Below are 20,710 nucleotides of genomic sequence, written 5' to 3'. Positions count from 1 at the left end.
ATCCCTATTCTTTCATGAAATGTATAAAACAAATACAGTATTAAAATGGATTCTTATTCAGAAGTATGATATACAACATATGATAATATTAAAACTTTGGGGAAAAAACTGGTTACATAATATCAAGCATGTACATAAAATAGTTATGCCAGCAAGTACAACAAAACAAGAAATACACAAGTGAAAACTTTACTCAATGCATATTGTACAGCAATTTTTATACGTACTTGAGAAGACTCTTTAAAACCTGTTCAAATCTGAAATATTGTCAACCTTGCTCTGATTAATTAATACTAGTGTTACCAAAACTTAATGATTTTGTTTTAAGAAAAAAATATATATGACCTATCACAAACCATAATTTATACTATTTTTCCTACATTGTTCATTGTGCATAGAAGAGAACAAACATAAAACAAAAGGAACATATATTTTAAGTAATACAAAACATGAACTACTTTTTCCAAGATTTTGTAAATAAGGGAGCAGTGGTTTATATACATACAAAAATGTTCTTTGTTCGAAACATGGCTTACATGTACAAAACCAGAATGATCATAAAATAAGAAATGCACAGTTGTTGATTTACTAATATGAAAGTACATTTATATAAAATTTCAGATAGCTAATATTTTGAAACATGTCAATGAATGATCTGGTCTATCACAATCATTCACAATAAAGTGATTTGAAAACCTCAGGGATAAATTTATATTTTATGCTAGGTATATAATTGCATGTCACTAGTACCTGTTAGTATTTCCAAACCAAGTGACTAAGAGAAGGATCTGTCCCAACCTTCTACAGCCAAGTGATTTGGTGACACCATCCAGAATTCCGTGTTATGCTAGACAAATAATGGAGTGTTGTTATTACTGTACTGGGTATTTCCAAAGCAGTGACTGAGAGATTAGGTCTGCCCCAACCTTCTACAGTCTTATGATTTGGTGACCCCAGCCACACATTTCCGTGTTATGTTAGACAAATAACGGAATGATGTTATTATGTTATTTGCAAAGCCAGTAACAGAATATAAGGTCTGTCCAATCCTTGTATAGTCAACGTATTTGTGAACATCAATATATATATATATATATATATATATATATATATATATATATATATATATATATATATATATAGAGAGAGAGAGAGAGAGAGAGAGAGAGAGAGAGAGAGAGAGAACAGCAAAATACTTTAAACACTGAATGGACTGTGCCTTCTCTTTGACAAACTAAATCTTCATTATGTTCGTAGTGCCTAACTGAAGTACATGATACTGTTACACTGAAAAAATATAATTGGGCATCTTACATGTAGCACATAACATGCTCCCTAAAAGAATTCAATTAACCCGGTAATGTTTTGTACTGAGAAAAGCAGAGCTTAAAGATGTTAGAATGAAGTCTGTTCTACCACACTTTAGATATTACTTCTCATGCGTACACACCATCCAAGCATAAACTGAAATTACAGCTCTTTATCTTCTTCTTATTTGCTCTTTTCCCATAGTGGTATATGTCCAGTCTAAATCTAGGTAAAAATGAATATTGTTGCTCATTTAAATGCGGTATTACCTCATTTACAAAATCAATTTGCTCCTTAAGCTGAATATCCTGCTCCTTGAATAGATTGGGGTCATCATGTCCTTTACTCCTGTTCCATTCATAGAATGAGATAGGAGGCATCTCAAGAAATACAATTTGACAGTTTTTGTTTCTGCAGAGTCTGATGAGTCTACCATACTGTGATTCAAAATGCTGCACAACTTTTCTATAGTCTTCATTCTTTAAATATAAAATCCTTCCAATTTTATTAGTGAGATCACATATCCCTAGCCATGTATAAATGCACAGTGTCCCATAGTCACGCACAAATTTGTTAATGTTGGCCTGTAACCAGAAAAAGTATTCTTCAATTCTTACTCAAATTTTATATGCAAAAATAACTGATATTCCAAATTTATTCCAAGCTTTATAGTGATGATCCAAATACCTTCCCTTGCTGTCACTCAAAATACATGTAGTGTAAATTTTTGCAGTTCAGCGGGTTTAATTTGGTTTCTCTTTTGCCAAGAATTTTAATAGCTTTGGGATACTCATGCTTGTCACCAGAATGGCACTGTGTGGTAATATGAAAATTGATAAGGAATGACAATATTGGTCTTAACACTCCAATGTTCACAAGCTTCACAAAATATGGATGCAATCACTGTTACTTCTTCATGTATAACAGCCAGTTACAACTATGTTCGCAAGAAAGTTATGAAATGATGTCATACTATTGTATGTTAAAATACAGAAATGCGGCAGTAATAGTATGTTGACACTGAATGATTTATATGAAGATATCTTGAGGGAATCACTGAACTATCAAACATGAAAATATTGTGCAGAACTTCTAAGTGCCAAAATTCTATTCACTTTTATAGAAAAGCACTGTGTTCTTTGATCTTAAGTCAGAGCACACCTGAAAGTACATGGAATAAAGCTTATTTCACTCATGACTGGTAACAGGCACATTCCTTAGGTTCATGATACTTGCCATTTAAAACTATGATTTTGTTGGTTTTTCCCTCTATAGGCTTGCACATTACAAAATAGTCTAAAGTGTCTCATTCTCAAGGACAATACTAACTGATATATGCTGCCTCCAACAAAATACATATGCATGAAGTTTGTTCATAGTATCCTAAAAATAATGATATAAAATGTTTACAAGAAACCCCAAAGGTCAACAAACTTGTAAAAAACACAATATGAGCTACATATTATAACATAAAATTATTGTGCATTGTAATAATAAATGTCTTTTCTAAAAGAAATGTTCATTGACAGTGCAATACCATAATGTTGAACACAGGCTGAAATAACGGGTATGGATTAATCACATGTGATAGAGTGCATGCAGAAGATAGTGTCACATGAATGTAAAATCAATATACAGTACACTAAATAAATCATACTAATCAATATTAGTGAGTGTCCGTGACATGCAATACATACTTATTTACTGACACCCCAAACATGTGAATTTTATTCCAATCTTACTGAATTTTTGCCATCTCTTAATATTACTTAACCCTGCACATTTTCTATGATACCAGCCAGAACAATCATCACACTGTATCCAGAATTCCCCTTCCACATATTCCTTTTGGCAGAGTTTGCAATTTTCATTACTCTTCACTTCTAACTCTCTTTCATCATATTCATTAGCATCTTCTTTGTCTGATTCATATGGTATGTTACTGAACTCCTTTTCTTTTTCTTTCTGGCCTTCACGCCTGATATAGCTTGTTCCTGCTACAGGCTCAGTGATACTTGCTACTGTTTCCTTACACTGATCTCTCAGTGATGCTTGTTTTTTTCACTTGCTGCTCAGTTACTTTATTTTCTGTTATCTGTGTCATCATCTGATTTATGCATGACATGACCTATATGATGTGACACATTTTCTTGTACATGCTGTCTTTCAACAGATGTGGGTCTTCTAAAGAATTCAGGGTTTGTCATCTTCTCCAACTGGATTATTCCTTCAATCAACTTTTCTGACATTTTTTTTCTTTCCATTAGCAACACGACATTTAATCCCATATGCTTTACACACATTTTTCAGTTCTTCTCTCTTGAAGGACATAAGAAACGACTTGTCTTCCAAAATACCAGATTTCAGCAAGTGATGAGAAACAACCTTGTCTTTTGACTTATCCTCAATGATGTTCTTGTAGGAAATAGGTAATAATTTGGTACAAGCCTGTTTTGAAATTCGTATTTGTTTTCGATGTGCCATTTTCTTTTCAACTGACATTGCCTGCAGAAAGTCCTTTCTAAATTGATTTAGCATGACAGAAAGAAATTTTTGAATTATCTCATCGGAAAGTTCTTTTATGCATGAAGCTTTTAGTGATAAATCATAAACTAGATCTTCAACTGAATTGGAAGTAGAAATTTCCTCAAAACATCTTTTTCATATCATTCCAGACCAGAGATCATACAGTGCACCTGAGCCCAATAATTCACTTATACAAAACTGGTGCAAATTTGACCCATACATATTAATGTTTTTATCAATTAATAATTTGAGACACTGGGAACACAGTTCCATGAATAATTTAAACAGGTCATCAGAAATATTGGTCAATCCTCTTGTGAGACACTGTTTTCTTTCGGTTTCTGTCAAACTGTCAGGGTCATCTGTTGACTCTTTGAGATGATGCTCCATCGGCTTCAATCCATCCAAAATTGTCATTTTGCACTTGGCCTCTGCATAACATGACTGGCCTTGTTCTGATGTGTTGAAGCAATTTGACTTCTGGATACTATTATACTTGAATCGCAGCTTGGCCAGACAATAACCACCAACATACCGAACCTTACTTCTGACACTACCTGTAACAGATGAAGAACACTGTCTTTCTGAAATCTTTCTTGACGAAATGGGTAAAAGTTTCTCCTTTTCCTTCAACAAGTATTTTCTAACATCTACTGTTAAATTAAAACACACGTGGTACAAAGCAGCCTGTGAATGTACAGGTTTATCAGCAACCAGCAAAAAGCATGAAAGCTTGTACTCATCACTTGTTTGGTATGTGTGACACTTTTTATAGAATTCAGATACGAATTCTGGTTTGACAGCATTTATAGCATCTTTATTCATCTGCAGGGTTTCAGTTAACTTCATAATAACTTGAAACTGTTTACTGATGAATATTTGGACTCTCTTAAAATTTTCATCCTTTAATAGATGCATTGCAAGGTCATTAATATCTTTCTGCATGGGAGTTTGAACATTGTCCTTCATCAATTCACGAATACATTGCCTTATGTCAAAATCAACAGGAATCATTGTCACATCTGTATCATCTTCTTCAAGTGGTAAGTTAGCAATTATCTGATTGAAATCATCATCCAATGCTTGCTCTTCCTTTTGGAAGTCATCTTTTTTAGTAATTGTTTCACAGTGAAATAAGTCATTGTCATGTTTACCACGACCCAGAGTAGCCCAGTTTGAAACATGTATAATCAAGGTAATTCTGACGGGTCATTGTTTGATGTCGAACATTGCCGAAGGCTAGCATTAATCCGTTACGTAACGTTAATGTGGTTAGAATCGAAAAACCGGACAGCGGAGTCCCGAGGCGCCCGATAGCCAGTTATCACATAGGTGTCGAAATGTTTCCAAAATCAAAAGAAATTGCATGAAGAAGTGGGAGTGTCCTAACTTCTTTCCCCTGCAAACAGACAGACAGGTTGAACTGGCCGCTAAGACGATTGGACAGGGGCACAGCGCCACCCAATCAGAATCGAGATAGGGGGAGACCTTGATTTGGGTAGAATGATATCCCTGCGTTTTCCGACAAAAGTTAGTTCGCTGAGTCAAATTACCCAGAGAAGAGGTTAGCGTAACTCCGAATAGCCATTCGTTATTGGCGGGAAAATCTTAGAGCGGGAAGGTCTAAGTACAGAAAGCTTCAAACGGTCAGTAGATATTTGTTCGGTCTTTGTGGAATGCGACTGCATTTTAATTGTAGGTCGTATGTATACTTTATTATTACTAGAATCGTAGTACGAAGAATTACTTTGTTTTGTTAATATGTTTGCATATTTTGAAGAAATGAGTTGATATTTGTAAAGAATTATATAGCTTGCCAGCCGTCGTAAGAGTTAATATTGTAATTTACTATGTGGGTATTTTATAGCAGACTAACACATATGTTCGTATGATTATAGATTTTGCCATTGTTGAATATTTGTAATGTACAGACATGCGTCTGATTTTGTCAGATTGTAGTACGATGAGATTAAATATATATGTGTATATACTGACGTGACGCAATGTATTGATGTCTGTATAACAATTCGCTGATACTGTGTTATTACGCCATTGTTTACCCTGCAAGAAGTGTGTGGGAATTTCGATGTGTATGCATGCGTGGCCGAAACAGTGGCAGCTATCTGATGGTTAATTGTCTTTATAGTGTGAGGTGAGGTTCGATAAAACATTTGTTAACGCCTTGTGGTTTTTCACAGGAAGCTTTGAGGGACAGACCAGTTAAAGTTTGGTCCCGTTGTCTCAGATAGAGAGACGGAGGAAAGGAGGGAAGGAGAAGAAGGTGGAGTGAAGTCTGGGAGCGGAATTGGAGGAGATAATAGAGAGGAAAAGGAGAAGAAAGGAGAAGTTGAAGTCTGGAGCGAAGTTGGAGGAGGAGATAGTAGAGAGAGAAACAGAGACAAAGAAGGAGTTAGAGGAACGGAAAGAAGGAAGAATCAGCGGGAAGAAATAGATGAGCAGATGTAAGGACAGGGGGAAAATCGAACTCACACTGTAAATCACGGGATGAATTAGGCTGTCACTTGGTCGAGGGAAAGACGAGTGATTGGAAGTTATCGTTTTTAAATTATCACATTTATTAAATTGTTATTGATTGAATTTCATCTTCGTGTTCTCTATAATTTAACCGTCGGCATTGCTGACTGGGGGCTCAGAGCTGTAAATCTACATCCTCACTAATTTAACTTTCTAACCTAACGAGCCAGGGTGGAACTTTCAATTTAATTTAATTAAATTATATTGGGAGAACCCCACCCCAATACGACAGAACGTCACAGTGGGCGCTCCGTCCGGGATTTGAATTAGACATAAATATTATTTTACGACCTAAAAGTTTATTTGTTAGGAAGTATTAGTGAACAGTGTGAGATATTTTCTATCCTATGTATTTTGAATTTTTCTGATTTTCTCATCTTGTGTTTGTTATATTTGATATTTGCATGTTTGGTAGATCTTTAATTACTTGCAGTAATTGTGAAGCAAATATCGAGCAAATATCTTACCTGAACGAAATTAGTTGATGTCGACAGGTAAGTATTTGGCTGGGAACTTGTAATATCTGTCCATTGTTAGTAAGGTCGAGACAAGGTATCACTTCCTATTAGTAAAACAATATGGCTACAGAAAGGCAAATGATCAAGGAGTACCGTGCCATGGCTTCGGAAGATCTCGGATATGAGGGAGATCGCCTGGCAGCATTTATTGAAGAACGAATCAAGGAATGGAAGGCAGAAAAAGCAGCGGAGAAGGCACTGGCCAAGATATCCGCGGACAGAGAGCTGGAGTTGGCCAAGATAGCAGCGGACCGAGAAACCCAGAAAGAGCTGGAGCTGGCCCGGATAGCCGCCAAAAGAGAAACACAGAAAGAGCTGGCCAGGATATCAGCGGCCACAAAGGAACGAGAACTCGCTCATACTCTTGAAATGGAGAAAGCCAGGTTAGCGGCTAGGGACACCGATCGGGACGACGCCAGCACAAGCTCTGGAGGGACCGGACGACCTTTCATCGACCACCGAATGGTCCAGGTAAGTATGCCGCGGTTCAGCGATAAGGAGGAATTTATCGACGATTTTCTTGTTCAGGTTGAGAAACTCGCTCACGCTCATAAAATTCCTGAACAACATTGGGCGATTAATGTCTCAGCTCTTTTGCAAGGTGCAGCTCGTGAAGTCTACCACGGCTTAGCTGCAGACGATGCTGACGACTACAATGCGCTCAAAAAGGCCCTTCTCTGCCATTATCGGCTGACCGCCGAAACATATCGCAAACTTTTTCGGGACGCGGCGAAAAAGGCAACGGAGACCCACTCTCAATTCCACACCCGTGTTCGAGGGTTATTTGAGAAGTGGATGAAGATGGCCGAAGTCGAACGATCGTACGACGGGCTACGCGAGGTTATACTCAAGGAACATGTCCTGAGTACTTACCGTCGCGAGTTGACAGTCTTTCTAGCAGAGAGAAAGCACCGGACGCTCGAAGAGATCGCTAGCATGGCGGAGCGATACGAGCAGGCACACTCAAAAAGTGGAGGTTCCTGGGGTGCGGATCGACCCTGACCCACTGAGTCGCGCCGTGTGGTTGAGGTAGAGCCGGCTGTCCGTAACCGTCAGGGCGACGGGAGGGTCGGAGGGGGATCTACAGGTAGGGATGCCAACCATAGACCTGGACAGGCCTCACCCACGAAAGCGGGACTTGCAAGTCGGCGAGGGCCGCCGACGTGTTACAACTGCAAGCGCCCGGGGCATATTGCCTGGGACTGTCCCAAGGGCAGGCAGACCAAGGTGAATGCCGTCGCTAGGAAGGAGCGCGAGCCGGAGGCAAGCTGTAACCCAGCCAACCTCGCGTCTGCTACTGTCAACGGAGAAGGTGCCACCATCTTGTATGACACTGGGTGTAGCGTCCCAGCCCTTGTGGACAAGAAGTACGTTAAGCCCGAGGATTAAACAGGGGAGGTAATCGAAGTTCAGTACGCGAACAGCGCGCGTGACTCATTGCCAGTGGCTGTCATTGTCCTCGATTCACCGTACGTGAAGGGGAAAATTGAAGCTGCATGCTTGGATGGTTTGTCGCATGACGTCATACTAGGATGTCGTTATGTGTTGCCACAACCGAACCCCGAAACCTGCACACCGATGCCGGTAAGTGCTGTGGAAACCAGGTCCAAGAGTCGACAGACGGAAGCGAAGCCGATGGAAGTTACATCGACACCGGTGAGTAACGTTCTTCCGGCCGAGCTGAGGAAGCTGCAACAGGAAGACGCAACTCTGGCGAAGTTGCACCAACACGCTGCAGCAGGGACGGAGAGAGAAACTCCGAATGGCGGGGTGAAGTTCGCATACAAGAAGGGGATCTTGTATCGCTACGCCAGGAATGGTAACGAGCACTTTAAGCAAGTCGTCGTACCAAAAGAGAAGCGAGGGGAAGTGTTGAAACTCGCGCACGAGAGTCTCATGGGTGGACACATGGGAATTGCCAAGACGCGTGACCGTCTTGTCAAAGGATTCTACTGGCCAGGGGTCCAGGGAGACGTCAAACGGTTCTGTCTCTCCTGTGACAAGTGTCAGAGAATGGCACCGAAAACGGATCATCGACCCGTCCCCTTGGGGAGTACACCCCTTATCGATGAACCGTTTAGACGCGTCGCGATGGACTTGATCGGACCGATAAAACCCGCGTCGTCGCACGGAAATCGGTATATCTTAACGGTCGTAGATTACGCTACACGCTATCCGGAGGACGTTGCGCTGCGTAATATTGATTCGGAAACCGTCGCGGAAGCGCTGTTTGGGATTTGGTCAAGAGTTGGAGTGCCCGACGAGATCCTGACCGACCAAGGGACACAATTCATGAGTCGCGTGATGGCAGAGGTAAACCGACTGATGTCAATTAAGCACCTCACGACTACACCGTATCACCCTCAATGTAACGGACTGGTTGAACGGTTTAACGGGACCCTAAAGAACACGCTCAAGAAGCTGTGCGAAGGCCGCCCCAAGGATTGGGATCGGTATATTCCTACCATGCTTTTCGCCTACCGGGAAGTACCTCAAGCGAGCTTAGGGTTCTCTCCCTTTGAACTCCTGTACGGGAGGACCGTACGCGGCCCAATCGCCATTCTGAGACAACTGTGGACGAACGATCACGCTGTGGAGGAGGTACGCACCACCTACCAATACGTTGCGGACTTGCGCAACAAACTGGAGGAAGTTTGTTCCCTCGCACAGGAGAACCTCAAGCGAGCGAAGGCGCGTCAGGCGAAGAATTACAACAAGCGCGCAAAACCACGCCAGTTTGAAGTAGGGGACAAGGTGTTGTTACTGCTGCCCAAAGAATACAACAAGTTGCAAGTTTCCTGGAGGGGTCCATACGTTGTCACCGAGAAGGTCGGAGGGCAAACATATCGGATACGGCTACCAACGAAGGAGAAATTGTACCATGCCAATCTCCTTAAGAGATACCGGGAAAGAGAGACCGCCAGCGATTTTGTTATCGCCACGATAGACACCGAGGACGCCGAAGGCGATACGGAAGGTGCCAACACTGTTCCGAGCTGTCCGTTAACGAGGGCTGAGACAACCTCGGACGTGGAGTGCGACCCCATGTTGACTGCGGTACAGCGGGAAGAGATTGATACGTTGCTGGCCGGGTATTCCGATATGCTTACGGAAATACCCGGGAGAACGTCGCTTGTCGAGTTCGGGTTAAAGCTGGTGGATAACCGGCCAGTCCAGCGGAAACCCTACCCCTTGCCCCACGCAAAACGACAAGTCGTAAGGGTGGAGATCGAGCAGATGATTGCTCTGGGAGTGATCGAACCCGCCGACTCTCCGTACAGCTCTCCGGTAGTCCTAGTGCAGAAGAAGGACGGCACCCATCGGTTTTGTGTCGACTACCGGAAGCTAAATCAGGTGACAGAATTTCAAGTCGAAAAGTTACCTGACCCGGAACATATTTTCGCTTCTGTCTCGAAAGCGAAATATTTCTCCAAGCTGGATTTGTCCAAGGGCTATTGGCAAATTCCGGTAAGGGAGGAGGATAGGGCAAAGCTAGCTTTTGCTACTCCCGACGGAACCTACCAATGGTTGGTCATGCCTTTCGGGGTACAGAACGCGCCCAGCGTCTTTACTAGGATGATGCGGAAGTTGTTGGAACCCTTGCGCGATAGGGGTGTCCACAACTTCATGGATGACCTCTTGTTAACCACAGCGACGTGGGGTGAACACCTCACTCTGTTAGCTGTGGTTTTGGAGCGGCCGCGTCAGGCGGGATTGACAGCTCGCCCTTCCAAATGTCACCTAGTGTTCCGGACATTGGACTATTTGGGACATACCCTGAGCCAAGGTACGCTGTCCCCAGAGAAGTCGAAGGTGGAGCAGCTGAGAAACGCCGCACGCCCCACCACGAAAACTGAGGTGAGGTCATTTCTGGCATTGGCCGGGTATTACCGGAGGTATGTGGCCAATTTCAGCGCGATTGCGGGACCGTTGTCTGACCTAACCAAGAAACGTGCCCCGACTATGGTTATTTGGACAGATGCTTGTGAGCACGCTTTCCAAACGCTGAAGGATAGACTTACATCCGACGCAGTTGTCCGTCTACCGGATCTGGCAAAAGACTTCGTTCTTCGCACCGACGCATGTGACACGGGACTGGGAGCAGTACTACTACAGGAATACGATGAGACGCTTTTTCCTGTCGCGTACGGCAGTCGGAAGTTGTCAGCTGCCGAGAAGAACTACTCCGTATCGGAGAGAGAATGCCTCGGAATTGTGTTCGGTATATCACGGTTCGAGCGGTACTTATACGGGCGGAAGTTCATCTTGGAGACCGACCACCAACCACTCGCGTATCTCGCGCAGGCGAAATTGTCGAATGGACGATTGATGCGATGGTCGCTGTTCTTACAACAATACCAGATGCAGATCAGATACGTGAAAGGAACTGAGAACGTAGGCGCCGATTTCATGAGCAGGAGCGCTGGAATGGTATAGATCGCTGTATATATATATATATATATATATATATATATATATATATATATATATATATATATATATATATATATATATATATATATATATATATATATATATGTTCGCACTCAGTGTGTAGTGTCGCGATAATTTTGTTCTTTATTTCGTGTATTAATGCCATTGCATTTGAAGTAATTTTGAGGGAATAAAATCCCGATTTTATTCTCAAGCGTGGGGTGGGGGGATGTCATGTTTACCCCGACCCAGAGTAGCCCAGTTTGAAACATGTATAATCAAGGTAATTCTGACGGGTCATTGTTTGATGTCGAACATTGCCGAAGGCTAGCACTAATCCGTTACGTAAGACTGTTGTGGCTAGAATCGAAAAACCGGACAGCGGAGTTGCGAGGCGCCCGATAGCCAGTTATCACATAGGTGTCGAAATGTTTCCAAGATCAAAAGAAATTGCATGAAGAAGTGGGAGTGTCCTGACTTCTTTCCCCTGCAAACAGACAGACAGGTTGAACTGGCCGCTAAGACGATTGGACAGGGGCACAGCGCCACCCAATCAGAATCGAGATAGGGGGAGACCTTGATTTGGGTAGAATGTTATCCCTGCGTTTTCCGGCAAAAGTTAGTTCGCTGAGAGAAATTACCCAGAGAAGAGGTTAGCGTAACTCCGAATAGCCATTCGTTATTGGCGGGAAAATCTTAGAGCGGGAAGGTCTAAGTACAGAAAGCTTCAAACGGTCAGTAGATATTTGTTCGGTCTTTGTGGAATGCGACTGCATTTTAATTGTAGGTCGTATGTATACTTTATTATTACTAGAATCGTAGTACGAAGAATTACTTTGTTTTGTTAATATGTTTGCATATTTTGAAGAAATGAGTTGATATTTGTAAAGAATTATATAGCTTGCCAGCCGTCGTAAGAGTTAATATTGTAATTTACTATGTGGGTATTTTATAGCAGACTAACACATATGTTCGTATGATTATAGATTTTGCCATTGTTGAATATTTGTAATGTACAGACATGCGTCTGATTTTGTCAGATTGTAGTACGATGAGATTAAATATATATGTGTATATACTGACGTGACGCAATGTATTGATGTCTGTATAACAATTCGCTGATACTGTGTTATTACGCCATTGTTTACCCTGCAAGAAGTGTGTGGGAATTTCGATGTGTATGCATGCGTGGCCGAAACAGTGGCAGCTATCTGATGGTTAATTGTCTTTATAGTGTGAGGTGAGGTTCGATAAAACATTTGTTAACGCCTTGTGGTTTTTCACAGGAAGCTTTGAGGGACAGACCAGTTAAAGTTTGGTCCCGTTGTCTCAGATAGAGAGACGGAGGAAAGGAGGGAAGGAGAAGAAGGTGGAGTGAAGTCTGGGAGCGGAATTGGAGGAGATAATAGAGAGGAAAAGGAGAAGAAAGGAGAAGTTGAAGTCTGGAGCGAAGTTGGAGGAGGAGATAGTAGAGAGAGAAACAGAGACAAAGAAGGAGTTAGAGGAACGGAAAGAAGGAAGAATCAGCGGGAAGAAATAGATGAGCAGATGTAAGGACAGGGGGAAAATCGAACTCACACTGTAAATCACGGGATGAATTAGGCTGTCACTTGGTCGAGGGAAAGACGAGTGATTGGAAGTTATCGTTTTTAAATTATCACATTTATTAAATTGTTATTGATTGAATTTCATCTTCGTGTTCTCTATAATTTAACCGTCGGCATTGCTGACTGGGGGCTCAGAGCTGTAAATCTACATCCTCACTAATTTAACTTTCTAACCTAACGAGCCAGGGTGGAACTTTCAATTTAATTTAATTAAATTATATTGGGAGAACCCCACCCCAATACGACAGAACGTCACAGTCATCCTGGGTACCTGGGTCTTCAGCCTCAACATTTGCAAGGTATTCATATGGTGGAGTCCTGTAATGAAAAAGAATGAAACAAGATGACATGAAAACATGTGTATATGAAATATGCAGTATTGTTTTTCGACCAGCTAGTCCTCTGCTTTATTAATTAAATCAAGTTCCATAAGAAGAAAACAATTACATTGTACCAAGGCCAAAGAAGGAATTGTTTAAAAAAAGTTTTCAATATATTGGTCCACTGGTATGGAACAACATTCCCAGTGACATAAGGCAGGCTCCTAGCATTTCATCTTTTCACAATCAATGTCTTAAATGGATGAAATCTTTAGAAAATTGAACAGTTCTAGTACAAAAAATACCGCCTGCTTTTCTGTAATTTTACATCATTTTCATAGCTGAATATTTCAATGCAGGATTATATTTTATGTTTTATATATATGTTTATGTTTTCACTGATGCCTGTGAATGTGTTCCAGGCTTGATACTTTGAATTTTAAAATTGCTTAATTATTTAGTGTCAAGCCAGACTCTTCACATCATGTTGTATATAATGTATATATTGTACATAGCAGATAGAAGGCCTCAAGGTAGATTAGTTTTGTAACTAATTGAGTTGCCTTCTCTAAATAAAGTCTTTATTATTATTATTATTATTATTATTATTATTATTATTATTATTATTATTATTTACCTATAAAATACACACATATACACATGTTGTCACTTTACTCTTGGTAATTGACAAACATTATGTTAAGTACATTATCATAATAAAAAGTGCAAGGTATAGCAGAAATAGAGTTGGATGATCTGTACAGTACTTACAAACTCGAATTACTGTGCAAAAGCCTGGAACCGTTACAAGATATTCATTTATTTGGAAAGTATGTCAAGCAGTTATTTCCTGACACAAAGAAACACAGGAGTGGCATAAACAGAAGTGGAACCAAATATGTTGGAATTTCCTTAAAACCAACTGATGCTTTCAAAGATGGATGTCAGAATATGTCTTGGCAGGAACGTATAGACTTGATAAGAGGTGGTCTTCCAGAGACATACAAAGTTAATGAAGTTAAACAGGGTTTATTAGAATGCTTGGTCGCAACTAGATTATCATGCAATGGAGTTCCAATTTTCAAACATTTGACATTTCGGGAGAATGACTGGATCCTGAAAATTGCTGGCAAGGAAATAGATTTAAGGAGCTTTTCATCAATAATGAATATGAATGCAGTAGGGATGGAATACAGGCAGTGTGTCAGCAAGTCGAACGTGTTAACTTGTGTGAAGGCACGGGAGTAACCAACTCAGTTATATGTAAAAGAAATCACTTTGTTGAGACCTTCGCCTCTGAAAAGACAGGTGAAATAAAAAAAGACAATGAGATCTGTAAATTGTTTGCGTGTCATCAAATATCTTGCCCAAGGGTCTAAGGCATGTAGGACTTGTCAAAAATTTATAGTCACAGAAAGTAGGAACATGGAATATATAGGGGAAGAAAATGATGATACAGAGGCACTCCAAGGATGTCATAAAACAGCAACCTTAGAAGATTTTAAGAAACTTATTCCAAATGCCTCCCCTGAAATGTTAGACTTTATGTTATGTATGGCCAAAAATAGTGTTGCCAAAGATTCAAGATGTCATCGATGGAGTAAAAAGTTAATTTCGGTTTGTTTAGACCTATACACAAGAAGTCCTCAAGCATATAAAAGCCTAAGAGACAGTAATATTCTTTTATTACCCTCTCCAAGTACTATAGACCTTTATAAGATAAAACGTACAGCATTATGTAGGCTTTCAAGATGATATTTTTAACTGGATGTATTCAGAAGCAAAAAGATTAAATGTTCCTGCTGAGGGCTTAACAGGTGGTATCACTTTTGATGAGATGTCAATTCAAGAAGATTTACAGATTGCTAAAAACGGTGATGTAATTGAACTTGTGGGTTTTTCAGATTATGGAGATGAAGGCAACGTCATCAAAACCCTAAAAGATGGAAAACAAATGAAGTCATTAGGTACTTATGCATTGCAGATGGTGTTCCTTGGCCTCACAGGTTTTCGTTTTCCATTTGCACACTTCATCACTAGACAGGCCCAGGCATCAGAATTATATACATTGTTCTGGGGAGCAGTAGACAAAACTATCTGTCTATGGATTTACTACAGCGTATGGAACATGGATGGCGCCCAGTCCAATCGTTCATTTATGCATATGCATGGAATTAATATGAGTTCAACAAAGCTTAATGTGACAAGCCCAGTAAATCCTGATCAAACAGTTGTATTCAGCATGGATTACTCACATGTCATCAAGAAAATCCGAAATAATATTATGAAAAGTGGGGTCAAACAAGGCTGCACTAGAAACCTTGAACTGCCTGACAAGAACAACATTCAATGGCAGATGTGGGTTGATGCCTTTAACTGGGATAAAACCAGCCCTTTGCAAATCCACAGAGCCTTAGCACAAATACACATATATCCAAATGCCATGGAAAAGATGACAAACCATCTGGCTGAAGAAGTGCTAAATGATGACATGTTGAATCTTATGACTCAGTACCAAGATTCATTGGGACTAAATGGAGCCTCACTCTCAGGGGCAATAGACCTCTTGAAGCAAACATCCAGACTGATAAGAAATTTTCATGATCAAAGACCCATATCTCAGGCAAATGACCTGAGGCTTCATGAAAACCTGCAAATCCTCCATTGGTTCAAGAGATGGGAGGAAACCATCGCCAAAAGAGAGGATGTCTTATCAACAGAAAAGGCAAAGAAGCTTCTATCGCGTCAGTGCATTGAAGACCTATATGCATGCATTTTAGGATTTTACCAGCTATGTAGAAAAGTCATAAACATGTCATGATATGTTACCCCAGCCCAAATAACTTCTGATATTGTAGAAAATGAATTCTGTCAACAAAAGGCAACATACAATGGGCCCAACTCCCATCGAAATTCACTCCAATATAGAAGAGACCTAAATAACATAATTCTTGGACAGAGCAGTTTGTCAAAGAAAGGTAATGCTGGTGGAAAACGTGTTAATGCTACATCATATGCCTTTAGTAATCCACAACCACTGAGAAAAAAAACTAGAAAAAGCCTCCATCCACACATTACTGAATTAAGACCCATAAGGATGTAGCCATACTAATGCAGTCACAATACTGCATTCACACTCAGTTCAACTTCAGCCAGCCGGTTAACCAACCCACCCATAAACATGGTCACATTTTAGACTGGATTTTTCATAGACCTGATGATAACATTCTATGGTCCTCCCTGCTATCCCATGAACTTGCTTCAGATCACCTCTGCATTATATGCCATCTCGATGTATCAGTCCCTAACCTTCCACCTTTATCTGCTACTAAGAGAAACCTCCATATGATAAATAGAACCAAACATGCCCTAGCGAGCAAGTGTAGAGTATCAATTCAAAAGTGTTCTCCATGGTATATCAGCATTAGGCACCAGCTTCGCACTGCTAAAAGAGACCACCGTAAAGCTGAGAGGCTTTGGCTTTCCACCAGACTCACTATTCATAAGCAAATCTGTGAAGCCGCTAAGAAAAATGTCACAGATATAGTCTATGCAGCGAAATCGGCCCACTACAGTACTAAGATCATGGAAAGTTCCAGCTGCAAAGAGCTCTTCGAGATTACTAACAAGCTAATGTTAAGGAACAAATCTACACCACTTCCAACTACCTTCTCTCCAGGTGACCTTCCAGACATGTTTGCAAATTTCTTCCATAACAAAGTACAAACCATTAGAAATAAGCTTGACACCACACTTTCAATTGACTTGTCACCATACAGTTCGGGTACATAATTTGAGCAGCAACCATTAGCAGCATTTGAGCCTGTCTCTATGGATTTTGTATGTACAATCCTGATGAAGAGTGAACCAAAGTCATGTGAACTTGATCCAGTAATTACATTTATTGATCATATGGTATTACTCTTGTGTGATGACCTTTTGAATTCCTGGCAACACTATTTTCTGCTATTTTCCACACTTGTATGAGATTTCTCATGATTCCTTTAACAATGAACAAATGTACATATCCCCAACTAAAAGTCTGAGCTTTTAGGTTATTTCTTTCTAGGCAGTACATACACTGGATAAGATCTTGTTCCGTATATGCCTTCTACATTCAGTCAAAAATTAACTGTCAATGCTCATTAAATTATATGTACAAGGTTTCACGTGTCAAACACCTGGACATGACCCATCTGTGCATTAAATCCCTAGGTCATAGTTATTAACATGTGTGTCAATCATTACAATCCGCAAGTACATTTTATATATGAACTTCTAGGACTTGAAGCGATTGTATTTTAATACCATTCTAACACCTTGCCCAGGTAACAGCAAATGTGCAACATTTCACAAAATTACCAACCTGTCGTTATGACAACATGACAAGTCCTCTTCCTGAGGAACTGATAACTGATTGCAAAAACTATGGGTCTTTTCTGGTTGTGGGATGAAAGCATCTTTGTTAAAATTAATCACTCGAAGACCACTTAGTGTACGCACCCGTCCAAGAGCAACAGCCAATTGACCAGGGTGAGAGACCTGTCTGCAGTCAATTTCAACCCTAAGTGGAGAGAGAAAATAGCATTTATTTAATTATTTATTTATTTATTTATTTGCTTTGGTTTGTAATTTACACACTCTCTTATGTTCAATTAATTGTTTTAAGGGAATGTTATTTACAAACGAGATAAACAAAAATTAATTTAGGGTTGTATATGCAAAGAGGTATGTGAAACATGAAAACAAATATATCCCACAAAATCTGTTCCTTAAAGCAGGTATGAATAACAAATTCCTGTTACAAATTCCTTATACCTAATGCTGAATTTACAGAGCGAACCTGCAGAATAAATGGAACAAGGTAAAACAGCAATAAAAATAGTTTAATTTACAACTTATTGAATCACTTATCCAACAAACCTGTCAAGTGTCATTCCTTGAGACTTGTGAATGGTCAGTGCAAATCCCAGCTTCAATGGTAACTGAATTCTCTCTGCTAGATTTACTTTTGTTCTGGGACTGTATATGTATACTGGGAAGAGAAAATATTTAAACTAATAAAAAAGGAATGAACAAATCCCCAAATGTATTATATATATATATATATATATATATATATATATATATATATATATATATATATATATATATATATATATATATATATATATATATATATATATATATATATATATATATATATATACCAAAAATTCTTACAAAACTATTGGCTATCTTTGTTATTTTTAATTTTGCATTGGTAAAGCTAACATTGCATGCTTATACTGAAAAGAAAAGTTGCTAACATTGTGATATATATATATATATATATATATATATATATATATATATATATATAGAGAGAGAGAGAGAGAGAGAGAGAGAGAGAGAGAGAGAGATATAGAAAGAGTATATATTTTTTAGTTTTACTGTGCTATGCTGTTAATTTGTATGTAATTGTATTATTAACCTGGTGTATGGAAGCATAGTAAAATATGAATGATAGTTAAAATGTTCAAAGTTTAAATTTACATGTTCACATTTTCTATTTGATTACATGAATATAATTTCAGATGCCTTGCGCAAACAAAAATCATTCAGGCATGAGCATTATGTTTATTAAATTTCTGAATCAACACCTTCGATCAGTACTGTTATTAATTAAAGCTCTTACCTGTGAATGACTTTTTGGGAATTGTAGCTGTCAAATCATCTTATGAAAGAACAGTCACACCATCTTCTTCACGGTTCACTACTGTACCCTGTGAACCATTCACTAAGGTGTCAGATATGTTTCGTATCAAAAGTACTGGACAGTTCTTTTTAAACCAAAGCCTCTCTGGAGCCAATATGGTGTTGATATATTTTTTCTCACCAGCATCCTGAGCAACATATTCAAATAAATCTCTTCCATTTTCAATATTTGCTCTCTGTTGTAAGCATCTGCCATCTGATTGGTTGCAAAAAGTTTAAGACTAGACAGCCCATCATCTGCCAGAGGTCTAGACAACTGATTCATTAATGAAATGGTGTCATCACTAATTTGTTTTCTGGCTCCAGATAATTCAGTTATAGCATTGATTAAATCATGTTGAGATTGCCTCACAATATCCTTTAAAAATACTCTGTGTGAAAATACCATGTGAAATAAATCTGATTCAAACAATAACTACCATCATCATCATACAAGATGTTCCTCACAGGTGGCAATTGGAAGAAATCTCCACTAAAAATAACCTGCATCCCACCAAATAATTTTGATGGGTCCTTTAAGGAGCAAATAGATTCCAAGTTTTCAAAAAGTCGCTTACTAAACATCGAGACTTCATCTACTATCAAAACATCAGCAGATTTTATTTTCTCATAATTGATTTTCATGTTGCTATTTTTTGTAATGAAATTACATATTTCTTTACATGTTAGCCTCCCATCTCCAATTCCAGACCACCTACGTATTGTCTCTGCACCAATGCTGGAAGGATAATTGGTGCATGCAATGCCAGTTGTACAGGTTAAATATACAATTTTGCCTTCCCCTCTTAAGTATTTGACACATTCTTGTAACAAGTATGTTTTCCAAGTACCTGCCTCCCCTCCAATGTACAAATTATGGCCCTTTTTAATGAGACAAAATGCCTCATTTTGCTTTAAATTGAACATGATTGTGGACTTATTACAAGTATTTTGTAAAAAAAATTATTGATGAATTGTAAAACATTTCACATAATTATTTTAATTGTAAATATGCAACAGTCAAGCTGATTAATTTTCTTTTAAATAATTCAACAACACCCACTGCAGTTGAATACATTGACAACACACATTTATAATAAAGAATTCAAAGGAGATGCATTTGGAAAGGTCGTTTCAGACTTATAAAATGCCAAAAACCACATTCAGTTAAAAAAGATTGCTTTTCATTTAAAATGTATAAAAGTACAATACAGTGTTTCAAACAAAATATATAAATATATGTAAAGCTCAGTTATATGCAACTGAGTAGTTAGATAATTATGCTAAACTACCTATGTTGTTCAAAGCAATTCCTCTGTCACTTTTAGTTATTTTAGCTTAAATCTCAAAATATTGCTATCACTTTTCAGGATTAAAGATAGATCCAAAATGAATTAATCGGCAGCCATATTAATGGTATTTGGACAGATTTGCTGTTGATTTTATATAGTGTTGGGAAAATAAGTAAAATTCTTGTATCTCAAGAAAATGTTTTAAAATAACGTACACAGATATACATAATTTCAATCGTGCTGTCTGTTAATATCAATCTTTGAAGTTTACTTTACCCCACTCTGCCTTGTTCAAAATTACCAATTTTGGTGGTAACATATAGAAGCTGACAGAAAATCGTCTGCTAGTGACTTGGCCAGAAAGCATCTATAATCATATGTCACGACAAAAAACGTCTTGTCTAAAGAAAACACAATATAAAATTTTGAGAACC

At 39.0% G+C, this 20,710-nt stretch overlaps 1 pseudogene; it reads right to left on the bottom strand.

The window, feature by feature from the left end:
* Window positions 1–1,436: 1,436 nt before the first annotated feature.
* On the bottom strand, window positions 1,437–19,270 carry LOC149799773 (uncharacterized; annotated as a pseudogene).
* Between the last annotated feature and the right edge of the window lie 1,440 nt (window positions 19,271–20,710).

This window comes from Sinohyriopsis cumingii, chromosome 5 (assembly GCF_028554795.1).
Source record: "Sinohyriopsis cumingii isolate HCF-2022 chromosome 5, ASM2855479v2, whole genome shotgun sequence".
NCBI classification, from domain to species: domain Eukaryota; kingdom Metazoa; phylum Mollusca; class Bivalvia; order Unionida; family Unionidae; genus Sinohyriopsis; species Sinohyriopsis cumingii.
The sequence above is the reverse complement of the archived record's forward strand: the minus strand, read 5'-3'. Positions and strand labels throughout refer to the sequence as shown.